The sequence below is a fragment of the Vipera ursinii genome (genome assembly GCF_947247035.1).
Source record: "Vipera ursinii genome assembly, chromosome: 5".
In the NCBI taxonomy this organism is placed as follows: domain Eukaryota; kingdom Metazoa; phylum Chordata; class Lepidosauria; order Squamata; family Viperidae; genus Vipera; species Vipera ursinii.
The window spans coordinates 82,961,504-82,971,427 of NC_139518.1; the positions used below are offsets into that span (position 1 = coordinate 82,961,504).

General features: G+C 45.0%; 1 protein-coding gene across 1 annotated transcript in view; it reads right to left on the bottom strand.

Moving 5' to 3' along the window:
- The window catches only part of PALD1 (phosphatase domain containing paladin 1), a 141,813-nt gene extending 132,534 nt beyond the window's left edge, over window positions 1-9,279 (bottom strand). The window contains exon 1 of the mRNA XM_083364774.1: window positions 9,058-9,279. The gene's annotated coding sequence lies outside the window, so the exon portion shown is untranslated. The remainder of the gene's footprint in view (window positions 1-9,057) is intronic.
- Between the last annotated feature and the right edge of the window lie 645 nt (window positions 9,280-9,924).

Sequence of the window (9,924 nt, forward strand, 5' to 3'; positions counted from 1 at the left end):
ATGCCACCAGCATCACGTGGGTACTAGTGGCCCCGTTCACACAAGCATGGGGTGGTAGCATTACTGCCAACATCACGTGAGCGCCAACAGCTCGCTTATGCATGCGGATGGGTGCCAGCGCCACCAGCACCACCATGGGTGTGCGCAACCTGCTTGTGCATGCGCTAGTGCCGCCCCCATGCATATGCAGCCATTTGTGCATGTGCGCGTGCACACCCATTTCCCCGCTCCTCTCTTTCACTCCGGACCGCCAAGCCGGAAAAGTTGCAGAGCTCTGAAATAAACCCATCCAAAATATGGGCACACATATATTGCTTTCCTTAATTTCCTAGGAAAACAAGGGCAGGATCTTTCTTTATTTAAAGGTGATGAAGAACACTTTATCTGCCTGCAAAAACACAGCTGATGACAGCAAAAATCTGGAAAAAAGAAAAATGAAACTTGTGCTTCAATCCTCAGCCTCTTGGGGAAATACAAGGGGAAACAAAACACAGATTTGAGAGTCGATGCATTGAGATACTGTTGTGCCACACTTTGCAAGGACTTAAGCTATGAATGAATGTTTTCAAGGCACGTGTAAGGTTTTTAAGAGAACAATGCAGAACTTCCTGGCAACTGGGTCTAATGGTTAGGCCTCTTCTGATGGATTATGTGCCTCCAACTCGTTTTCAACTCCTTGCATCTCCTACATAGATTTTCTCTAAGACTCTCTGTCTCTGATCTGTTCTTTCGGGTCTCCCAATGGTGCACTCATTGCCATTGTAACTGAGTCCGTCCACTTTGCTGCCCCTCCTTCCTTCCGCCTTTCCCAGCCTTAGAGACTTCTCAAGAGAATTGGGCCATCCCATGCATCCGAAGTAGAATAATTTGAGCCTGCCTCATTTGTGCCTCAAATGAGAACTCGGGCTTGATTTGTCTGACGTTCCATGGGTTTCTTTTATTGGCTGTCCACGATAGTCTCAGGAGCCTTCTCCAATGCCAAAGTTCAATGGCATCGATACTCTTCCTATCCTGCTTCTTCAAAGGCCAACTTTTGCTTCCATAGAGTGACACAGGGAATACCATAGCTTGCTTGGTTCTGGTCTTTATAAGGATGGACACATCACAGTAGTTTAGCATCTTTTCAAGGCCTTCATGGCTGCTCTAACAAGACACTACTCTTGAGACATATTTCTTGACTGCATCTTCCTTTACTCGTGTCGATCCTAAAAGGCCAATGCCATCTACCGCCTTGGCATCTTCCTTGAAAGGTAAACCTCTGCCACTGTTTCTTAAATGATCCCCAACGATCCGGAATCTATAAAGGAACAGTGGCTTAAGCGGCAACTGTCCTGAGGTTAAAAAACTGAACTCTGCTTCTCTCGCTGTGTCTGGGGCTGCACATTACACTAAGTCACACAGTTGGTTTAATCGAGGCCCAGTGAATTCACCTCAGCTTGCTGAATTCATCACATAACAAGCTAAGTCCAAATCAAACAAATCACATGAGACTCCGAGCGATGTGTGAATGCAGCTTGTAAGCATCCTAAGGAAGAAAATGCAACCCTTAACTGCCCATTGTCACAAAAGCAGGAAGATGAGGATCGGTCAGTTTCTGCCCCTTAAAACCAGCCCCAGGAACGCACTTAGATCCTTTTCAAAGGCTTTGTGAAAAAAAACATCAAGTCCTGTAGCTCAGGACTAGCACAATCAATTACAGAAGCTTCAGGATACAGAGTGGACTTTGATGTAATCTTCATTTTTTGAAATGGTTACTCTTTTGGTACACACCAATTACTGTATACATATAGTAAAACCCTGAGGTTTGCATTCAGGGTAGAAAACACAGTAGAAGTATGGAAGGTCTGCAAGGCCAACACACCTCCTTCTGTTATTGAGGACATCCCCACAATCATTTTCCAAAAACTACAGTGTGCTATAACAGAGAATATATGAAGCTCAGGGATTGAATTGCTGGGTTTTCGGGGCTCTTTCCACAGTTTTGAAGGGGAGGATTAAGCAAGAAAAAATATATCATCTGGATAGTCAAAAATATAGTCCACAATAGGTATTTGCATTAACCTGGTGGAGCAGTGGGCTAATGCCTCCTTAAGTAACACCAGCTGCCTGCAATTAGTACAGGTTCGAGTCCCACCAGGCTCAAGGTTGACTCAGCCTTCCATCCTTCCGAGGTAGGTAAAATGAGGACCCAGATTGTTGGGGGCAATTAAGCTGACTTTGTAATAATGCCGCTTGGGGGGGGGAAAGCCCTAATAAGCAGGCATATACCTAGAATGAAGGCTATTGCTAAGCACATTGGTTTGTGCTTTAGACTGTAAGCCGCCCTGAGTCTTTGGAGGAGGGTGTGATATAAATGGGATTAAAAAAAACAACCCTCAATGCAGAAGTATAATGATAGACGATTGATGATGATGGAAGACAGGAGATAGACGATATGAAGACGGATGGATGGAGAAATAGATTAGATAGAAAGGTAGAGAGACAGACAGAGAAAAAGAAAGAGATATTTTATTAAGTCAATCGACCATATCAAATCTATAACACTGACACAAAAATACGAAGAAATGTAAAAGAAACAATAGGACATGTTTATAATAAATTGCCTTTGTGGCCTCTTAGGTAAGATCAAGTGTAGTATAATTATAGGATTCTGAAAAACACACAGTGAATAACATAAGCCAGGCCTCAACCTCACCATGTATGGCTAATCTCAAGACTCAATTTGGCAATATTTAAACCAGCCCTCTCTGCACTGGGGAACTCCAGATGGGCTAGACTTGAATTCTCACAATGCCCGAACACAACAAAAGACCTGAAATTCCCACCACCACGTCTGCAGAGTTGGGTCTTCCATATCCGCAGATGTATTTGTGAGCGGAGAAAGTCCTGAGCTTCGTGACAAATGTGCAGTTGTTACCCATTTGTTAAAGACTTTCCAGATGTCAAACCAGCCCCTGATGATAAAGCTAGATTTAGTCAATGACACGAGGATAGGATATCACACCGTGACTGTTGGAGTGCGGCTAGCGTCAAGAATAATCCAAACCATTTCACACATTCTTCACATTTGAACCGGTGCATGCAAATTAATCTCAGCATTTCACGAAATATACCTTCCCTCAACTCTCTTCGGTTTACCCACTCTTGGTGCTTAAACAAGAGCTTCTATTGTAATAAAGTACAATAAAGTATCCTTCATTATACCCATGAAGGATACATTATCACTCCCCAGGCAGACACATTTTTAGCTCATGGACAGACAGAGCTGAAGATGATAGCTTACACAGGTCCTTGCCCATCATTTTGTCATCTTCCTCCTCACTAAGCCTTTATCCCTTCTTACTCAAATATACAGTACATCATATTCAACAATGGGGAGATCTGAAAGCTGGGATGGTAATTTACATTTTAGAGGAGAGAGCGCAGATTCAAGACGTTCTATGGATGACAGCAGGTTGAAATGAGCAGGACGTGATTGAACAGAATCAGTGCTTTTTTTGTAAAAGAAAAAGGTGCCGGAACTCACACATGTCATACAACCCTACAAGGTTCCATCCAAAAAAGGTGCCGGAACTCCGTTCTGAGCGTTCTATGAGGAAAAAAGCCCTGAACAGAATGAAATGTAACAATTTACATCTGGGAAGGAAGAAATGGGGTCCTTGGTGCTCTCTGAGCTTGGTTGTTTTCTTGCAGACGTTTCACTACCCAAAGTAGGTAACATCATCAGTGCTAGGTGATATTACCTAGTGTTGGAAGAAAGGTCTTCATCGTGGTTCATCCAAGCTGGGAATAAACATGGCAACTGCTTTGGGAAGAAGGTTGTAGTTTATTGGAGAGGAGAACCAGACAGGAAGATGTCTGGCAAAAAAAGGGGGGGACTGAACACATGTAGGGAATGGGTTTTTATACCCTCTGGAGCCTTTTGTTTGGAGCTGCTTCCTGTTCCTGTTTGAGGCTATTTCCTGTGTCATGAACATTTGACCTGAGTCAGAGTGTGCCTTTATGGTATTTTGATGGTGATGGGTTAATCCTATTATGTCCAAAGGTCATGTCCTGCTTCCCTGGGGCTGGGCTGATGACTCCTTGGAGTTTGGGTGAGGTATGCAGATTTTTAAAAAAATCCCATTTATATCCCGCCCTTCTCCGAAGACTCAGGGTGGCTTACAATCTAAGCACAAATCAACGTGCTTAGCAATAGCCTTCATTCTATGTATATGCCTGCTTATTAGGGCTTTTGGGGGGCCCCCAAGTGGCATTATTACCAAGTCATCTTATTGCCCCCAACAATCTGGGTCCTCATTTTACCTACCTGGGAAGGATGGAAGGCTGAGTCAACCTTGAGCCTGGTGGGACTCAAACCTGCACTAATTGCAGGCAGCTGCTGTTACTTAGGGAGGCATTAGCCCACTGCTCCACCAAGGCTCTTTTAGGTGTCTTTGTCTTCTTAATCTCCCAGCTGGGGGCCTGCAACTTTCCTGAATTTACATCTGCATTTGTACAGAACTGGTTTCTGCTTGGGGGAGGGGGACCTGGGGCTATCAAGAAAAACTGGGCATGTTTTCCTGCTTCTTTAAGATCTTTTGAGGAAATATATTTTCCTGCCCTTTCAATATTTCCCTCTCTGGGGAGCTGACTCCCCACACTAGTTTGGGTAATGAAACATCTGCAGGAAAACAACCAAGCTCGGGGGGTACCAGGGACCCCTCATTTTAACCCTGAGTTACAAATAGATAGATAGATAGATAGATAGATAGATAGATAGATAGATAGATAGATAGATAGATAGACCTTTATTGTCAAAGTACAACATGTGTACATTGAGATTAGCTGAGCCTCCCCCTGTGCTCTCTCCCCCCAACACACAGTGACAACAAACCCTCCATCCTACCACACCATGTGAACCAACTACACCACACACCGGCCTCCCAAGTCAATTCTGCATAAGATTATGTCCCATTCAAAAGCCTAACAGTCCACGGATAAAAGCTATTTTTCAGCCTGTTGGTACAGCTGGCTATATTCCTGTATCTCCTACTGGATGGTAGGAGAGTAAAGAGATACTGTCCAGGGTGTGAGTCATCCCTGAGAATCTTCCTCACTCTTCCAAGGCAACGAGCCCTGGCGAGGTCATCCAGTGGTGTCAGGGGACAGCCCACAATGTCTTGTGCTGTGCTCACTACCCTCTGTAATACTTTCCTATCCGCGGCTGTCAGACCAGCATACCAAACCAATACCATACGAGAGGACGCTCTCTATAGTAGACCGGTAAAAGAGGGTCATTAGCTGTTGTTCTACCCTGTTCTTCCGCAAGACCCTAAGAAAGTGAAGCCTCTGTTGGGCCTTTCTAGCCACCTGAGTTGTGTTAACTTTCCAGGTCAGATCTTCACAGAGGTAGACTCCCAGAAATTTAAAGGAGGAAACTCTCTCTACACAGTTCTCTCCGATGTGAAGTGGGGCAGGTTCCTCCTTTTTTCTCCGGAAGTCTAACACCATCTCTTTCGTCTTGCCGATGTTTAGGTGCAAGTTGTTGTTACTACACCATATGGATAGTTTTTGTACCTCCGCCCTATATGCTGTCTCATCCCCACCTGTAATAAGACCCACCACAGTTGTATCATCTGCGAACTTGATTATCGCAGTGGATGGGTCAGATGATACACAATCATAAGTGTATAAAGAGTACAGGTAGGGGCTAAGCACACAGCCCTGTGGCATGCCAGTATAAAGCTTCAGGGGGGTGGACAAAGCAGACCCGACCCTCACTGTTTGTAAGGAAGTGGAGTCTCCGTTGGGCCTTTCTGACCACAAAATTCTTATTTAAATTTGTTTTCCCCACAACGTTCAAAACATTCTTACAGGTTAAAATTTTCTCAACGTTCATTACACTTAAGTATTTAAGTCTTTTTCTGAATCTCTTCCCACTATACAGTTGCAGGCTATGCCCTCTCTTATCTGATCAGCATCTCTTCCTCCTCTACATGCCCCACATGCCATTGTACGCAGGCGTATAGAGTGGCAAAGTCTTCTTTACAAAGTTCAATTCAGAGATTGAATAGTTACCTATCAGAAATGCTCTAGCTGGAAGAACCTGTGGCGAGTAGGGAGCTGGGCTCGATCAGGGGTCACCAACCACTGGGCCGTGGCCCACCACAGGGCTGTGGCCCATTCAGAACCGGGCCACACAAGCGGTAGGTAAGCGTGCCCATAGTTCCAGTTGCACGAACAGCAAATGCTCATGCTCACACTTGCCACTTGCACAGCACCATCCTCCCCTGTTCTCTCCCCACCAACCACCGGGCTGCCAAGTCAGAAAGGTTGGGACCACTGGACTCAGTAATTTCTAATGTCGTTACTAATTCCATTATTCTGTGTTCTCCACTCTCAGCATCATGAAATCCAGTGCCCCATCCATCTGGCATTCTGAATAAAACTGAATGCTTGGTGGGGGTGAGGAGATCAAAGCTATGGCAGGTTGTAGTCAGGATGTTCAACCCTCCCCCCCCTCAAATATCCTATCTCCCCAAGAAAGGAGGCGAACGACTTTAAACAGCGCAAGAATTTGTAGAAATAGGACAGTTTTGTTCCACCGACAAAATAGGCTCTAGCCTACAAAAAATTAAGGCATAATAAATCAACTGTTCCAAGATGCTGTGCTGTTTTATTTATTAATTATTTTGCTGTAACAGAGGAACCCACCATTCTCCTTTGCTAAACACAGATTAATTTATTTTATTTATTTATTTATTTTAATCCCATTTATATCCCGCCCTTCTCCGAAGACTCAGGGCGGCTTACAATCTAAGCACAAATCAAATGTGCTCAGCAATAGCCTTCATTCTATGTATATGCCTGCTTATTAGGGCTTTCACACACACACCCCCAAGCGGCATTATTACAAAGTCAGCTTATTGCCCCCAACAATCTGGGTCCTCATTTTACCTACCTCGGAAGGATGGAAGGCTGAGTCAACCTTGAGCCTGGTGGGATGCGAACCTGCAATAATTGCAGGCAGCTGGTGTTACTTAAGGAGGCATTAGCCCACTGCTCCACCAAGGCTCTTTGAGCCTTTGTAATACACTACATTGTGCCGTAATCCTTGCAGTGTCTTCCCAAGCAACACAGAACTGGCTCCTCACTGAATGGCTGTACATACCGGCATGTCAGGATATTCAGATTATTCCATCTCTTAATATCGGGGGCGAGTTATTACCCCCCGTAGATAAGGCTCGCAATCTGGGTGTCCTCTTAGATTCACAGCTCTCCTTAGAAGATCATATAGGAGCTGTGACTAGAGGGGCCTTCGCCCAGGTTCATCTGGTGCGCCAGCTGCGACCCTATCTGGACCTGGATGCCTTGCGTACAGTCACCCATGCACTTGTGACTTCTCGCCTTGACTACTGCAACGCTCTTTACATGGGGCTGCCCTTGAGAACCACTCGGAAGCTTCAGCTGGTGCAGAGTGCAGCTGCACAAGTGCTTTTGGGGGTCTCCCGATACTCCCATATTACACCTCTGCTCCGTGAGCTGCACTGGCTTCCAGTTGCCTTCCGGGTGAAATTCAAGGTGCTAGTGATGACATACAAAGCCCTACATGGCATGGGTCCGGACTACCTACGGGAGCACCTACTGCCAGCGTCAACATCCCTCCGTCCTGTGCACTCCCACAGAGAGGGCCTCCTCAGGGTGCCACCAGTCAGAGAATGTCGGCTGGTGACCCCCAGGGGGAGAGCATTCTCGGTGGGTGCGCCAATCCTTTGGAACCGCTTACCGGCTGAAATCCGGATGGCCCCCGACCTTCGCTCCTTCCGGCGTGATCTAAAAACTTATCTATTCCAACAAGCCGGCCTGGCCTGATGGATTTGGGTTTTAAATTTTCTCACTTTATTGCTTTATTGTATTCTTACTTTATTGCTCTGTACACCGCCCTGAGTCCTCCGGGAGAAGGGCGGTATATAAAACAAATAAATAAATAAATAAATAAATCCACTGGGGTTTATTCCCGGGGAAAATAAATTCTCTGAGGATTCCAGCCAAAACAGCATTTCTTAAAATATTTATCAAAATGTCACAGAAGGCATTTTTCTCTCTACCCTGATCACCACAAAGGGAACCCATTTTTCCTTTGTGATTTTTTTTTACTCTTCCTTTTTTTTTCCCTCCTACCGGACTGTATGTTGTTTTGGTAACTAGTTTAGAATACTCTTCAGAAGGCACAAAATGCTTGCCAGAGGCAGCTGGGAATTTTCCTAATTTGGCAAGAGAAGAAATATAAAAAAAAGAAGGCACAAATCAAATCCATTTGGAAATGCACTGCCCTGGGATCATCACGATTTATTTCCAAATCAACATCATTAAATTCTGGCTGCAAATCTACTGTATCCAGTCAGTGTGGATAACATAAAGAGTCTCTCTGGCAGTTTTTCTACTACCCTAAATTCTAAGTTGCAATAATCAGAATAAATCACATTCTGACTGAGGAACTCTCTTTTATCTAAAAATATATCATGGCCCATTAGCCACAATAGACACAATGGTCTCTTTAAGACACAGTATACATGCTTTCTTTAACTTTCCAAGCTATGCCAATGTTTCAGTGACATCTCATGATCTGCCAGAATGTGAATTATTATGGCTAGTATTATATGGTGCTGCAGCATATACATGAAATTGCAACTTTCTTGCAGTCATTTAGTTTTACTACCGCCATAAAATGTGGAAGAGATTAGATTCCCAGCATTAAGAGAACGAGCAACAACTGTCAAAGAAATTCTTCCAAATTCTATGAGAAGAAACGAGATTTTATATTGTTGGAAGTTTGCCCAAAACATCCCCCAGCCCCAAAACAACTTTTGAAGACAGTAAGAGAAACGTGCGTCAAGAAAAATTTATTTTCCAATCCCACCCTGCGCTGAGTTGTCCCTCCAGCCCACAGACAGTCGAAGAGGCTGTCACCATAATCACCATTAAGATTGCAGAATGAAGGAAGCAGGATTTTATAACCGAAGATCACAACAGGAAAAGGAGAAAAAAAAGTCCACAGAAGTCCTCTTAATGTACCTGATTTTTAGCTGCCAGGGAGATCGTCCAATTTCCTCTTCTTTGGAATGAAGAATTAAAGAGGAAAACAAACCAGCTGACTTAAAGTAGAGCCATCCAAACTTTCCAGAAGGGCTTTCGAGAGATGCCTCTGTTCTTTCTCCAGATTCTCAAGAGATTCCTTCAAACTTGGCCATGGCTGATCCTCTTTGGTGGCGAAGCAGTTAAGCCCATCCTCAGGCGGTGGGGGAGGAATGCAAGCCACCGATGCAGCAAGTGAGGACTGTAGCACTTTGTTTTCAAGAGATCAGATCCTAGCCAATGCCAATTAAAACAGGGCTAGCCGGGAGAGAGAGCGGGAGAAGCGACAGGAGCTGACCCTCTCCCTCGGCAGAACAGCCTCGAACAGCCTCTTCCGACTGTCTGTGGGCTGGAGGGACAACTCAGCGCAGGGACTTGTCTGCCAATGAAAAGCTGGAGATTCCTGGCAACAGAAGCCACAGGCACCGAACTGCCAAGTGAGGGGGACTTCTTCATTTGTCAGGAAGGAGCGGAGAAGGCCTATAGGGCAGCATCTCTCATAAGCTTGGCATGTTTCAAGGTGGGAGGACTTCAACTCCCAGAATTCCTCAGTCAAGCCCACCTGTCAACCGGCCAGGATTGAGAAACGTTGACTGTGGAGCGGCAAGAATACTCTCTATGCACAAAAAACGGAAGGATTTTCTTTCTGCTAAGAGAGCGTTTGGGGGCTTTTGTGCTGGAGGTGGGGAAAAAAATATGAAACTTTGATTTTGGGTTTTGCTCGTTAGATAGGTTTGTTGTTATAGAAATGGTGAGTATAAAGGTAAAGGTTCCCCCAAAGGGACGCGGTGGCTCAGTGGGTTAGGA